The 14,924-nt window shown below is 37.9% G+C and overlaps 1 protein-coding gene across 10 annotated transcripts in view; it reads left to right on the top strand.

Moving 5' to 3' along the window:
• The window catches only part of RBFOX2 (RNA binding protein, fox-1 homolog 2), a 221,432-nt gene that overhangs the window by 128,628 nt on the left and 77,880 nt on the right, over nucleotides 1–14,924 (top strand). The window lies entirely within an intron of this gene.

The raw sequence follows: 14,924 nt of genomic DNA on the forward strand, positions 1-14,924 counted from the left end.
CCTCCCCCTTCTCCTCGCTCCCTCTTTCCTCCTCTTCCACTCTCTCCCTTCTCCTCTCTCCCTCACTCTCTCCCTCTCTCCTTCTCTCCCTCCTTCTCTCCCCACTTTGCCTCTTTCTGCATTTTTCTCCTTGCCTCTTTTTGGTCATGCCAGGCAATATCTAATCTGCATTTTAGCAAGTCATTCCTGACAAATGGAAAGGTGAATGCTCTTTCACAGTTCTCCCTGGCGGGGCAATTTTTCTTATTGGCATCCTCCTGTATATTCCTTTACCCTTTTTTCTTTATGTCTAGGTTGAGAGGAATTGACGAGGCTGTGATTTATCAATGAGAAATCATTTGCATTATAGAACATACAAGCCGTTTAGTCTCAGACTTAGGATCCGTTTTGCTCCAGCCTTCTATGCACTGTAGGGAAATTTCATTACTGGACAATGCTTTCCTTTTAAGGAGGTTGCCCTTTTTTGTATTCTCTCTTCTCTTCTTCGCCAAGTCACCACCGGAGGGCGAGAGGGGCAGCTAGCTATCAGGATAGAGGCATCATTTTGGGAGCTGGAATCCTGTTCCGTTAAATGTTATATAATGCCCCGCAGTGCTGTTTGGAAGGAGAGAAACCTGTAGGGAGATTTTCCCATTGTGACCCATAGGAAAGGGCAGTTTCAAAAAATATGTCTTTCCAAAGTAATTTTTCATTAGATCCAAGTTTAGAAATTATCAAGAAGCCCCACCCTCTTTTAGAAAGTGGAGAAACCTTTGAAATATTTCTCTTCCACTTATTTATATCATCAGTCTAATTAGTTCTTTTGGAATATTACTTAATTTTTTTTTAATTTCCATAAATGAACAAAACCTATTTCTGGATTCTTTTTGTTGCTTGGAAATGGTACTTGCTTAACGTTGGAGCCCTCATTCAAGTTTTATTAACTGGCTGTATTAGAGGGTAATAGCGCTCTTCTTTCTCAGGTATTACTGAGAAAGCCTTTCAATAACTTTTCATTATATGTATTTTCATTATATGTACATATAATGACTTTTCATTATATGTATTTTTAAATCAGCAAAAGGATTATCTAAACTAGGAATTTTTATAATGAATTTTTGTGGCCTCTTGGAGCATTCCCCCTTAGTTTCCAGAGAAGCTGCTGTTAAGCACAGTATGTGTGAACATAAGTTAGAATGCACATACTTATGCACACTTAATTTTGTAGTCATAATAATCAGTCTTTAAGGAAACTTAATTTTAGGAATGAAGTAGAAGAAATAAATGATTACTGGAAAAAGGGATTTGGGGGTGCTTAGGAATGCCAGTAGATAAGCTAACACCATCATGTTTTATCAGGATGTGTTAAATGCTGAAGGAAAGAACTAGTTTTTGCCCATCATGAAATTACACGATGGAAAATGATGGCATTTCAAGTTTGTGAATTTTCAATATTCCAGCATATTTGTTTTCTTATACACATTTCACTGTTAATGTACATAGCTGTTAATAATCTAGGGAGAAAAGTAGCCAACTGAACCAAATTTATCCTGTGGTTTTGTTGTGGTGTGTGTGTGTGTGTGTGTGTGTGTGTGTGTGTGTGTGTGTGTGTGTTTAGCCAGACATCCAATCCCAACATTTGATAATGATCTGTAGCATAAACTTTTTCACTATAAAGTGTCTGTACTGGTTAAGGCTGGGTTATCAAAGTTAAATGCTTAATTATAATATTTTACATCTTACCTGGTATATTAAGAGAGATATAGGGATATGTTTTCACTGTTTTGCCACCTAGAGTCTTTGCATCTTCTGCTCATACCTTTTCTATAGTCCCTAATTTCCGTTACTCAGTTGGTGGAGGAATGGCTTTCAGTAGCTGACATTTTCATTTACAATATTAGATCCACATCAGCATTTGCACAATGTGTATGCTCTATTATTATATATGCTTTCGTTTCGTAAGGCCAGTTTTTGTTTTAATTATCAAACTGCTCTGTCACTTTTAGTAAGTAATCAGTGCTTGGCAATTTAATCACAAAATTTTAATATAGTAGACATTCTCATGTGACATTTTTAAAAATAACCTTATCTTTTCGTGTATACGTTGTAGGAGTGTTTCACTGGGGTCTTATTTTTGAGCATGTGAACCAAATTATTGCATCTTTTCACATCTATGAAAATAGCATTGTAGAATAAAAGAAATCATTCTTATGTATAAAATTCAAAAAACAAAATTGCAAATGATCTCAACAATAATTCGTTTTTAAAAGTGTTTAACCAGACTGAAACTCAGTTATATTATTTATTGTTGAAAGGGAAAGTGTACTAGGCAGAGAGGAAAGGATTTTACAGTATGGATGTGAAAGAAAATTTTTGTACTCTACTGTGGTATAAGACTGCCAGTTTCTGTAGAACACAAAGCCCTCCCTTTCTTGGACAGCTCAGTGCTTCGCTGGCATTTTCTTCAAAATCTGTTTTCCATCAGGACCAAGAGGAGGGAAGGTGTTAGGAGTAAGGGAGGTCGGAAAGGGGGCTGCTGTTCCTTTAAATAGTGCCGTGAGTCCATGTGGCAGCAGGCGCTGTGGAGTGTATTCTTTTGTAATGAATCACCAGTTCTATTGTCTGCTATCTCCCCTCTTTGTGACTGGAAGGCTGAAGTCTTTCACCTGAGCTGTTCCTAGGTGGTTGGGAGAGGAGAAAAGGGAGGGTATTTTGTGCTTTAGTTGAAGACAGATAAGAGAGCAGGTATGTTTCGCTTTGTTTCCTTTTTTTCCTGTTCTTTCCGTTTTTGTTTGTTGTTTTTTGAAAAGAGTTGGAGTAGGGAATCTATTGCAATATTTTATTGCTACTATATTCCATTTTCTGTGAATTCTGGGAGTCCTCAGACTATTTAGTCTCCATTTTGTGACATTGCTTTCAAGTGATTCCATTCGTTGCCTGCCAGTCCCACTCCCTTGCCACTGAGCCTCATCCACCCTTCCTCCAGGAGCTGCAGCCCACAATGTGTGTTTTGGCATTCTTTCTACTTTCTATGGGCTGTGCAGGATTGGGGAAAGTAGGGGGGTGGGGGTGGGAATAGGCGGGGATTGTGGGTTGGAGACTAAATTTATGTTCCTTTTCAATGAACAACAACAAAAAAAACCTCACTTTTTCCAGAGATTTGGTTTCTTTCTGAATTCTTCTACACTGCTCTATATCTTAAGTTATAACCAAAAGCCAAAGCCAAGACTCTTGAAAAGTTGCTATTCTAAAGTTTTCTCAGCTCTCCTGCAAAGCCACCTAAAATTTCATAAATGGAGCTGTGATGGATTCTGCAGTTTTGATTTATTAAATGGTTTTTCCTTCTCAGTCATCCCCAAACCACACACACTTTTTCGCTTTATTTTTTACCTCTTCATTCCATTATTTTTTCCTTTCTCATTTTCCTTAGTTTTGCAATTGAGTCTGGGTATTAGTGTTTGACAACCTACTACTTAAATTCTTATTGCTACAAAGGACATCTCCATGTTGAAAGATAATGACATTCCTCATCCCTCTGGGTGAGAGAGCATAAGCAAATTCCTGGTTTTGTTCTTCAGGTTCTGGTCTTCCCTGGAAAATTCTAAACTTATATCTGTGCAGATTGTGATGTGTGAACAATTTCATCTCTTTTAACTTTTTGTGGATTACACAAATTTTAACTTCTCATCATTTAATTCCTTATCTTGGGTTGTTTCTTGGACATCTGTATGTAATGTCCACACAGATTGTTTCTAGGAACCAGCCATACTGATAATCCAGCCACCTTTACCAACCCCAGTCTCCTTCTCGTCTACCATTCCTCTCTGGAGTCTGACATTATTGGTATCACAAGTGTTCCCTTCTGAAATCATAATTTCTCACTTTTTCCCCTAACATTCTAAAACCACTGTCAAGTCTTTGTTGAACATTTCTTCCCAATATTCTGTATATGAAACCCACCAAAGCACAAATGGAATATCCCTCAGCAAATATGTTGCTGTTGTGATTGTAGCACTTTTATTATTGGGCTCCAGTGCTCAACCTCTTTCAGGCAGTCAAATTCAGGAAGCCTTGGAATCAAATAATTCATTAGAGGTCAATGCCAGAGTGAATCATTTAAAATACAAGTCTGATTGTATTTTCCTTATGATACACTCCTGTCCTTAAACCTTACAGTTGTTTCCCTCTGGACTCTAAATAAAATCCTGTGGCCTTCCAAAGGTCTCTAAGACCCTGCATGATCAGGAACCTAGCTGTCTCTCTCGCCCCATTTCCTTCTGCCCTTTTCTTTCCATATTTCACTCCAGTGACACTGGCCTCTTTGCTGTTCCCTAACACACTTTAGTCCCTTCTGCTCAGGGTCTTTCCTTCTGCCTGAAATGCTCTTCCCATAGATATCCACCCAGCTTGCTCAATTCAACTGTTACTCCTTAGGGGAGACCTCTCCTTGGACCTTCCTATCCAAACTAGCACTCCCTCATCACTCCTTATACCCTCATCCTGCTTTATCTTTACTTGTAACTGATTTTAGTGAGCATCCTTGCTTGTTATATGCTTGGTTTGTTTATTGTCTGTCTCTCCCTTCACCCCTGACATAAGCTCTATGAGGTCAGGGACCTTGTCAGCAATCAGTTATATTCCCAATGTCTCAAACAGTGCTTGGCACATATCATAAAATAGCTAATTCTTACATATATTTATGATGTATTAATGTCAGATACTGTTCTAAGTACTTTACTTACATTAACTCACTGAATCCTTTCAAAAACCCTGTATTGTCCCCATTGTACAAAAGAGGACACTAGGCATATAATGGTGGGGTAATTTGCCCAAGTCCACAGAGCTACTAAGATATGTAGGGACTAATACCCACGCAGATTGGCTTGGGACTCAATACTCTTAACCACTGTATCTAATGCCTCTTATAAGTATTGGATATTCAGTAAATATTTGTTGAATATGTAAATGAATTAATTTAGTTGAAACTATGATTCACTTCTGAAATTTCCGTCTATGACTTGTTCAGGACCTTGATGAAACACTTGCAGTAATGGAATACACTGATGAATAAAATGAATTCATTATTATAATATCACAAAACAAAATATTAAAATAAAATAATTACATTATTATATTTCATAATGTTCACATTATTTAATAATATTACATAAGAGTAATTGTAGAGTGTATACCATGTATTAAACACTATCATAAATGCCTTACATATATTTATTTATTCTTTTCAGTAACTTTGTGTACTTATGCAGCAGTACTATTAATGTCCATATTGTAGAAATGAGGAAACCCAAGGAATATGGCTCCGGCATTCCTGTTCTTAATCACCACTAATAATGACTGCTATTGAAATAACTTCACTTTTGCATACCTACTTTGCATCACTTAATTTTGTTTTCATATCACATTTACAAATATAGTATTATAATCATATTACGTATCACTTACCAGTCACCTTTTGAGGTAAGTAATTTTTGCCTATTTTTGCATGAGTCTTTTGAGATCTTGAGATCAAGCAGCCTGGTGACTCTAGGTACAGATGGAGGTAAATTTCAAACTTGAGATCTATTTGGTTCCAAATTTACATGCTCTCTCATTAAACCACGAGCCTTGTAAGATAAATAGTTCCATTGTTGGCCCAAACTAGAAAATTTTCCTTATGATGATGTAAAATCTGTTTTTCTTATTGACATCTCACTCTTTGTAGTTCTGTCATCTGGAGTCATAGAGTGGTTTGATCTCTTTTACATAAAAACCAAATATTTGGCATGGATACAGTGGCTCATGCTTGTAATCCCAGCACTTTGGGAGGTCGAGGTGAGAGGATTGCTTGAGCCCAGGAGTTTGAGACCAGCCTAGGAAGCATAGGAAGACCTCGTCTCTACAAAAAAAATTTTTTTAAATTAACCATGTGTAGTGGCACATGCCTGTAGTCCAGCTGCACACACCTGTAATCCCAGCTATTTGGGAGACAGAGGCAGAAGAATTGCCTGAGCCCAGGAGGTCAAGACTGCAGTGAGCCAGGATCTTGCCACTGCATTCTAATCTGGGCAACACAGTGAGACCCCAACTCAAAAAATCCGCAAATATTTGGAGTCTCTACTGAATGCTGCCTTGACTATTTTGTTGTTTTTGCATTTTCTACTTCCTTGAATTATTCCTTGAATTGTATGTGGAAAACATAGGACTTCTAGAATTTTTACTGACTGTCCTGGACTAATTGCAACAATTTACATGAATAATTTATCATTTATGTCTAGTTACTAAATAAAAATATTAATTATAAGTAGATAGGAATTTTGGAATAAACAGCTATCTGGGGACACACAAAAAAACAACCTTGGTGAAAGGCTGTGCATATCCAGAAGATAGCATGAAGGTAAATGGCATAGGAGCTTTTGCCTCCTGGGAGGAGGAAGAAGGGCATAACAAAGACAGAAAAGTAGAAAGGTGACAATGAGATTTTAGCAAATGTGGTATGTTGAATATAGCCATCTTTCTCTCTCCTTTGCCTTCCACTCTGGTTGACAAAGAGTTTGATTCTTTACATTCTACTTTTGAAAAGCTTGGTCAGCCCAAATATATAGCAGACTGTAACCATTACGTGTCATTTCTAGGCTTATTCTTCATTGGTTTTTAAGTCTTGTTTTTCTCTTCATGTGTTTCCCTTTGGAAAGTTTCTGTGCGGTGTCATCAAGTGTACTGACCTTTTTTTCTGCAGCGTTTAATCTGCCATTAATCCAGTACTGTGTGTGTGTGTGTTAATCTTAGACATTATAGATTTTATCTCTAGAACTCTGATCTGGATCTTTTTTATAGCTCTCATGTCTCTTCTTAACGTGCTCATTTTTTTTCTTTGCACATCTTGAACATATGGAGTACAGATGTTTAAATGTCCTTGTCTGCCAATCCTAACATATGTATTAGTCGTGGGTCAGTTGTGATTAATTTATTTTCCTCAGCATTATAGATAGTATTTTCCTGCTCCTTTGCATGTTGGTAATTTTTTATTGGATACCAGGCAATGTGAATTTACCTTATTGGATGCTGGATAATTTTTTTTGTTTTGTTTTGTTTTGTTTTGAGTTGAAGTCTCACTGTCGCCCAGACTGGAGTGCAGTGGCATGCTCCCAGCCACTGCAGTCTCAACCTGCTGGACTCTGGCGATCCTTCCAAGTAACTGCAACCATAGGCACAAGCTACCATTCCCAGCTAAATTTTATATATTCTTGAAGTTTGTCTACAGCACAGCTAAGTTTCTTTGAAATAGGTTGACCCTTTCGGGTTTATTTTTAAGTTTTGTTAGACAGGATCAGAGCTGTGTTTAGTCTCTGGTTAATTTTTCCCTGCTACTGAGATGATACTCTTTTTAGTACTCTAACCAATGCTCCTTAAGTCATTAGATTTTCTATTCTGACTGTTAAGAACAGGCTGTATTCTTGGCACTGTGTGAGTTCCTAGCACTATTCCCTTTTTTCATTCAGATGTTTCATTCCCCAGCTTCAGGTAGTTTCACACATAGCCATGGCAGTCATTGCTCAACTGAGTCTTTGAGATCTTTAGAGCTGTCTCTGTGCAACCTTCTCTTCTCTGGTACTGTTCTCTGTGAACTCTAGCTATTGTGGCTTCCCCAGACTCATAACTCTAGCTCCTCAATTCTTGAAGCTCACCAGACTATGTGTGCCTCCCTCTCTGCCATAGGCTGGAAACTTTTTCAACACAGTAAGGTGGGGAAGTTGTAAAGCTCAGCTTGCTTGTTTCCTGTCTCACGATTATCATTGTCCTCCCTTGCCTACTTGACGATGTCTTGAGTGCTGTTGTTTCATGTATTTTTTTTTTCCTGTTTTTTAGTTCTTTGAGGCAGCAAGATAAATCAAATACTTCTTACTCCATCCTGATTGGGAGCAGAAGAGAGGAGGGACCCCCCAAAAAACAGAATTAATTTATTTAAAAATTGTGTATTTATTCTTATACGTTTAAACTTCAGTCACTCTTAAAGTGCTCTTCATTTGATGTAATACACCTATTGAGACACTTTCCACTGCTCAGAACAGTTTTTGAACTCATTGATTTAGATGCCTTTTAGTGCCTCTGCTATTTTTTGTTTCACCTCTTTCACATTAGCAAAATGTTTCCCTTTGAGGACTTTTTTCATCCTGTGAGATCCAGTGATTAGGGTGGGGCATGGGGTTATGCTGTGTAAAAACCGCTGAACACTGAGCACGGTGTAGGGAGGTACACTTGTAAATCACCCATTATGAAATGGGCAAACATGTTGAAAGAATCTCAAAAGAAAATTCACTGAAGCCGAACTCAGCCTCTCACTACAAAGCTAGCTGGTGCACTGATACTGATGGGTTCCTAGAACATTTCTCTAGCAGAGAAAACCTGTACTACAAGGGGCCCGTCCTCCAAAAATTAATTCCGGCTTGTTTTTTTTTTTTTTTTGGTCTACCCTTGTATTTTTGGATGAAAATTTAGCGGGGTCTCGTTGAATATATTCTTAATGAGTAAAAATCGTTAAACAGTAATTTCAAAGAGTATTAGGGAAGAATGCATAAGATGTATAAGTAATTATAATACAAAGTGGAGTATGGTAAATTACATACATATGATGTTAGTAAAGTGCTATTATAAGATCATGTGAGGAAAAAATTAGTTGGAAAGTTTGGCAGAAGAGGAAAGGGTGAGAAGAAAGGCTATAGCATTATTGTTTTGTGTGGGTATATTTATATGATTTTTGCAAGACATTATATGAATCTAGAATCAAATTCTTTAGTATTGAGTGACTTTAATGGTAAGGTGCTTGAGAGAGTCTAGGACTGAAACAGTTAAAGGTAAAAATGGTTCATTAGTAGGAATACCTAGGCAAGAACACAGGAAAAATAGAGTTTCTATGTTGTAGTTCAGTATCATTTGTGTTCTATTGTGGAAAAGGGGAAACATCCTTTTTCCTATGTATTACCTACTCTTGCAATTCTAGCAGAATAGGGACGGAGAAAATTCAAAGTGTAATTTGCTCAATTAAACAGCACAGAAGATAGGGGCACTTTGGACTGTGAAAAGGGTGATCACTGCTCCAAAATTTCACAGAACCTTGGGAAACCTCAGTAAGCAGTATTTAGTCTGTTTCAGTCTTGCTATATATGGTGCAGTCAGATTGTCTACAACTTTCAATTGAAAGGTGCTGTGAACCTAAAGAATGTGGATGGCACTGTCTAGAGCTTTCTTAACTTCAGTTAAAACGGTCACTTGACTAGCATAGCAACTGTGACCAAAAGGTCATCAAGCATAGCAGTCCCCCATCTAATTTCCCCTTCCGCATTTCCCGTTCAAAAATATTAAGGTGCAGTATTTTGAGAGATATCACATTCATTATAACTTTTATTACAGTGTATTGTAATAATTGTCTTATTTTATTATTAGTTATTGTTACTAATCTCCTACTGTGCCTACTTTATGCAGTAAACTTTATCATAGGTATTTATGTATAGAAAAAATAGTATGCATAGGGTTCAGTACTATCTGTGGTTTCAGGTATCTAGTAGGGTTCTTGGAATGTATCTCCTGTGGATAAGGCAAGACTGCTATATATGCTTCAAAATTTTCTCTCTTGAGGAATTAGGGAACATTTTTGAGAAACATGAAATGTATGTATTTTGCTCTGCTTGATTTCACTTAGCCTATATTTTGTATAAAGCCTTTAGTAAGAAGAATGTGATTTTCCTCTCTTAATGTTTGTATTGATATGACTTTGTTTGAAAAGAACATGGAAAACTTAAAGAAGATAACTCAGCTGTTAGTACTTATATTTTGGACTATATTACTCTTCCCCCTTTTTCTTCTTTCATCATGATAATAGCAGTATTTTTTATCTCTACTACTTTTTTTAAACCCAAGCAAAGAATCTCAATTAATTCTTATAAGTATCCTGTTAGCTAGTGATCCTCCTTTTTTATTTTACAAATGAAAAACTTGAGACATTGAGAGGTTATGTGATTTGTTCAAAGTCATACAAATAATACATGATAGAACAGGATTTGGCCCCTGTTTCTCTTTCTAAAGTTTATGCTGTTTTTATCCCTACCTCTTATTATTATTATTCTTTTATTTTTGGACACGGTGTCTCACTCTGTTACCAGGCTGGACTCAAATTCCTGGGCTCAAGCATTCCTCCCCCCTTAGCCTCCTGAGTAATTGGGACTGTAGACATACTCCACTGTGCCCAGTGTGCTTCCTCCATTCCTTTTTTTGATGATAGGTATTACATTAAGTATAATAAAAGAATAGAGGCCTTAATATTTAATTTCCTTTATATATATATATCTCCTACCTTCCCCTGCCAAATCTCTAAAACTCACCTTTGACCAAAACTTTGAGAAACATCAAATTTTTTCTTATAGCCTCAGGTTCCTTTGGCATAAGTACGATAAGTACAGACCTGATCAACTTGACTTTAGTTTCCTGAAATTTTGTCTTAGCATGTAAATTTTAGAATTGGATGACTTAGTATTTCATATGGGGAGCAGTTGTGCAGGATAAGAGAGAAGCCAAAAGTATTGTCTCTCTAGACTAGCTCTTAGTTATTTTGGGCGAGAGAACAGATGCCATTTATCTTGCTCTCTGTTACAGAAGAAAATACTTAATTTCATGGTAATACCTGATGTTGTTTCTTCTTCTTCTTCTTTTTATTTTATTTTGTTTTATTTTATTTTTTGCTTACTATGTCCTGTCCCTTGGATAAGGCCCTTTTATCACAGAATTACAGATTCCTAGAACTAAAGTGAACTTTGTCTTACAAATTAGGAGCTAGGTCCAGAGAGGAAGTGAGTTGTCCAAGGTTATATAGCAATGTAATGGCAGATTTGAACCTAGAACACATTTTCTCATAATCAGTCTGGTGTTCCTTCTACTGTCAGAGCACCCTTTTTAGGAAATTTAAACCTTTAACTAAAGATGTTTAGTCCATAGAGGCTAAAGTACCAGACCCTTATGCTCCTCATTTCTGAAAGGGAAAAATCTTAAAGTGAATAAAAAGTTAAATTCTTAGGCTGCCATTTTTTGCTGGAAAATTATTCTTGAATGAAACTGGATAGTCTAGTTGATTTGATAATAATAATGAAGTGCCAGGTTAGGAAGATTGTAAATGGAGAGAAGAAATAGATAAACCCTTTTATTTTTTTAAGTATGCTTCAAGATGTTTTGTATGCTTTTTGAATTGCCTTGACTTTCAGAGGCAATGTGAAGTGAAATCTGGGAATGTTGCTGTTACTAAGCAACCATTAAAGTATAGATGGCTTCTTTTTGGTGCTCTGTAGCTGCTTTCTGATACCCATATTTCCATTTTTTGCATACCACCTTTCCTAAGTTGAATATTCTTTCTTCAAGACAGGTAATAACAGCCTATTTATCATCACTTTTTTGATGGCTGCTTTAATATAGTACCCTAATTTCTTCTCTAGGTTTGTCTCATAGTGATGGAGGATAAAGTGTTGCAATCACTGGTTTATATTTCATTGCCATTCCTGGCTAAAGGATCAGAGTCCATGATCCATTTGTTAGAGATCAACAGGTAACAGAAATTGCTTCCTTCCCTTTAGACTGCATTCTGATCTTGGCCACTGTTCCATTCGTAAGAAAGAAGGGAGGTGAAGAACTAGGCATTCTAACTGTAAATACTTGATTTTTCTTTTGTTTCTGAGAGTGGTTAGGCCCTTGCACATCATTTGTGTTTGTGAGGATTTAGAATACTATGTAGTTCTGGGTGTTCTTGTAGATGGTACTTGGATTATGACTTACAGCATACATTTAGTTCTGATACTTCTCTGAGTGACTGCTTCCCATAATCTAAATGCTCCTAGTTTATTAACGCCAAGTACAGAGGCAGTTGGAAGAATTGTAGTAAACACTTTTTCTTTTCCTTTTAATCTTCTCCAATTGGCTTTTTTTTTTTTTCGACTCACTGTTGCCCAGACTGAAGTGCAGTGGCACACTCACAGGCATCACAGCCTCTACCTGCTGGGCTCAGGCGATCCTTCAGCCTCAGCCTTCCAAGTAGCTGGAACCACAGGCACATGCCGCCACACCTGGCTAATTCTTTGATTTATTGTAGAGACAAGATCTCACCAAGTTGCCCAGGCTGGTCTTGAACCCCTGGTCTCAGGCAGTTCTCTCACCTTGACCTCCCAAAGTGCTGGAATTACAGGTTTAAGCCACCGCGCCCAGCTATAATTTGCTTTTAATAAATCTTTGTGTTGTTAAAGGATTATTTTAAATAAATGTGGAAGTTTATATTTAACTAACCTTTCTCAAATCCATAATGGAACTTGTAATTCTAGAGTTTGCTTATGGTTGAAATCGTATTTTTTTGAATCAGGGGTCTCACCCTGTCACCCGGGCTCACCGCAGCCTCAAACTCCTGGGCTGAAGTGTTCCTCCCACCTCATCCATCCAATTAGAATTGCTGGGACTCCAGGCATGTGTCACCATGCCCTGCTAATTTTTTTATTTTTTTGTAGAGACGAAGTTTCGCTACGTTGCCTAGACTAGTCTCAAACTCCTGGACTTAAGCAGTGAAGGAAAACTGAAGCTAGCCCAATACAAGGAAACTTCTAGTGGTGTGGCAACCCATCTGTCCAGCAGGAACCTTCAAGAGATCTCTGAGCAAAAGTGAGGAAGTGGCAGAAAACAGAGGGATACGGTGTTTATATAGGGGATAATTACCTGGCATTGCCAGATCCTTTCCAACTCCTTCCTAACGACAATAGCCAGGTACTACTAATGCCCCTTTATCCCAGTATTAAAAAAGGAAAAACAAAAGAAAAAGCTGTGAGTGTTTGACTCTAAAGAAGTTGATCAAAATGTTTGAAGAAAACAAAGTTTGCCATACAGTTAACTCCTTGACCCTTTCCTTCATTGGCCTTAGTGGGAGGTCAGAGGAGTCAGTAGCCCCAGATGGCAGCCCTCAGCTCTGGAACCTCTCTGCCTTATAAAAAACAAGGAAAAGAAGGTCACTCTCCAGCGGACTGATGGAGGGAAGGGTTAGGAGACTGCTGCTTTTCATCATAAACTCTGCTGTACCTGTTTGATTTGCCATCAGTGTGCATGTATTAATTTGGAAACTGAATTAACAAAAGCACTCTGTAAAAAACTATCAAAGATCTTTTAGAATGCAGTTGGAATGAGCTTCAAATATTAAAAGATAAAATCTAATTAGTATCTATCAGGATAATCTTATTGGACTTCTAGAATGGATCTTTTCTCCTTTCCTGTCCTTTCCTGCCTCTCCCCATTAGCATACAGTTCCCTAGGATTGAAGTCTAGCCATCATCTCCTGCTCCTTGTGCTCACTGCTCGGTTCTGCTGATCCTGCCTTGGATTATCTTGAGGATGGGTACTCTAATCTGTGTTCCTCTGCCTGTGTTGTAGTCCCAAGCCTTAGTGTAAGTCCCTCTGAAGCTTGTGGTGTCCTTCTCACTGATCTCCTGTCTTTCCTTCCTTGTGTCGCCTTTGGCCCCCCCTGCTGTGCTTTTCCTGTATAACCATATAATTTCAGTTACAACTTTTTAAAAGTAACAAAAGTTTGCAGTTACTTGTGTTCTACTAGGTTGTAACATGTTTTGTTTATTTAGCAAGTACTTACTGAGCGCTTTTAAGGCAGTCGCTGGGGATACAAAGATGAATTCGATTTGGACAATTACCGAAGAGTTCATATTCTATAAAGACAAGACATAACTGTAATAGATTATAAGTACCACAACAGAGTTAAGTATTAGATTGAGGAGGACAGTTGGAGGGAGTGATATCCCCCCTCCCCCCATTTGGGTGAATCAGAAACCTCTAGGGAGGAGGAAATGCTTGAACTACATATTAAAGATTGTATACGAACTTAGCCAGATGAGTAACAAGAAGAAAGGCTTTCTAAGAAAGAATAGTAGGTGTAACTGGAAATTAACCAGCACAAGGTAGTTTTCAGGATTCAGTTGACATTAGAGTACCACCACGCCAAGCCATTGTCATCTTTCAGGTGAATTATTACAATAGCAGGTCTACCTACTTTTGCTTTTGCCTTGCCAAGTGATCAGTTTAAAACCCAAGTCTGGCCACACCACTTGTCTGCTCAAAACAGTGGAGTGTGGAAGCCAAAGTCCCTGTAGTGGCTGTAAACTGTACAGGATTTCTGCAGACCCTGCTCTTTCCCCGCTGCTACCTTTCTCACTTCATCTCCTTCTACTCTGCTCCACACTTATTCCAATCCAATCACACAGGCCTCTGAGGCCTCAGTGTTCCTAGTGCCTTAGAATGAGCTGAATGTATTTTTTACCTCCGGGCCTTGCATTTGTGTTTCCTTTGGGGGTGCTCTTCCATCCAGATACACATGGCTTGTTACCTTAATTTCTGAAGGGGTCTAATAAAATGTAACTCTCCCTGACCACCCTGTAGAGTATAGAAGTTCTGTTCCTCTAGCCCAATACGCCTGTGCCCTCTTTCTTACTTTATTTTTCTCCAAAGTACACCATCTGTTTATTGTTTTTGCTTGCCTGTTTATTATTTGTCTCTTCATACTAGAATGTAAACTCTGTAAGAGCAGGGACTTTGTCTTTTTTATCACTGTTTCCCCAGTGGCTAGAACGGAATGTCTCACACATGATAAGTACTTAATACATATTTGATGACAAGAATTGAAGCTAAATTGATGAAGTGTGCAAGGGGCATGACTTGCTTGTGAAGGTGTTTGGACTGGAGACTGTAGACGTTGAGAGTCCAGGATCTTAGTCCTAGACTCATTAACAATGTCAGATTTAGGTTTTATTTTAGGAAGATCATTCTGGCAGCTACTTGAAGAATTGATTAGGTTGAGACTAAAATTAAAAGAAAGGAAAAACATTAAAAGAAAGTTTCTTTGGGTAGCCTTGGGAAGAGCAACTCCT

The sequence above is a fragment of the Carlito syrichta genome, unplaced genomic scaffold (assembly GCF_000164805.1).
Source record: "Carlito syrichta isolate Samal-C Ts95f unplaced genomic scaffold, Tarsius_syrichta-2.0.1 Scaffold303123, whole genome shotgun sequence".
Classification (NCBI taxonomy): domain Eukaryota; kingdom Metazoa; phylum Chordata; class Mammalia; order Primates; family Tarsiidae; genus Carlito; species Carlito syrichta.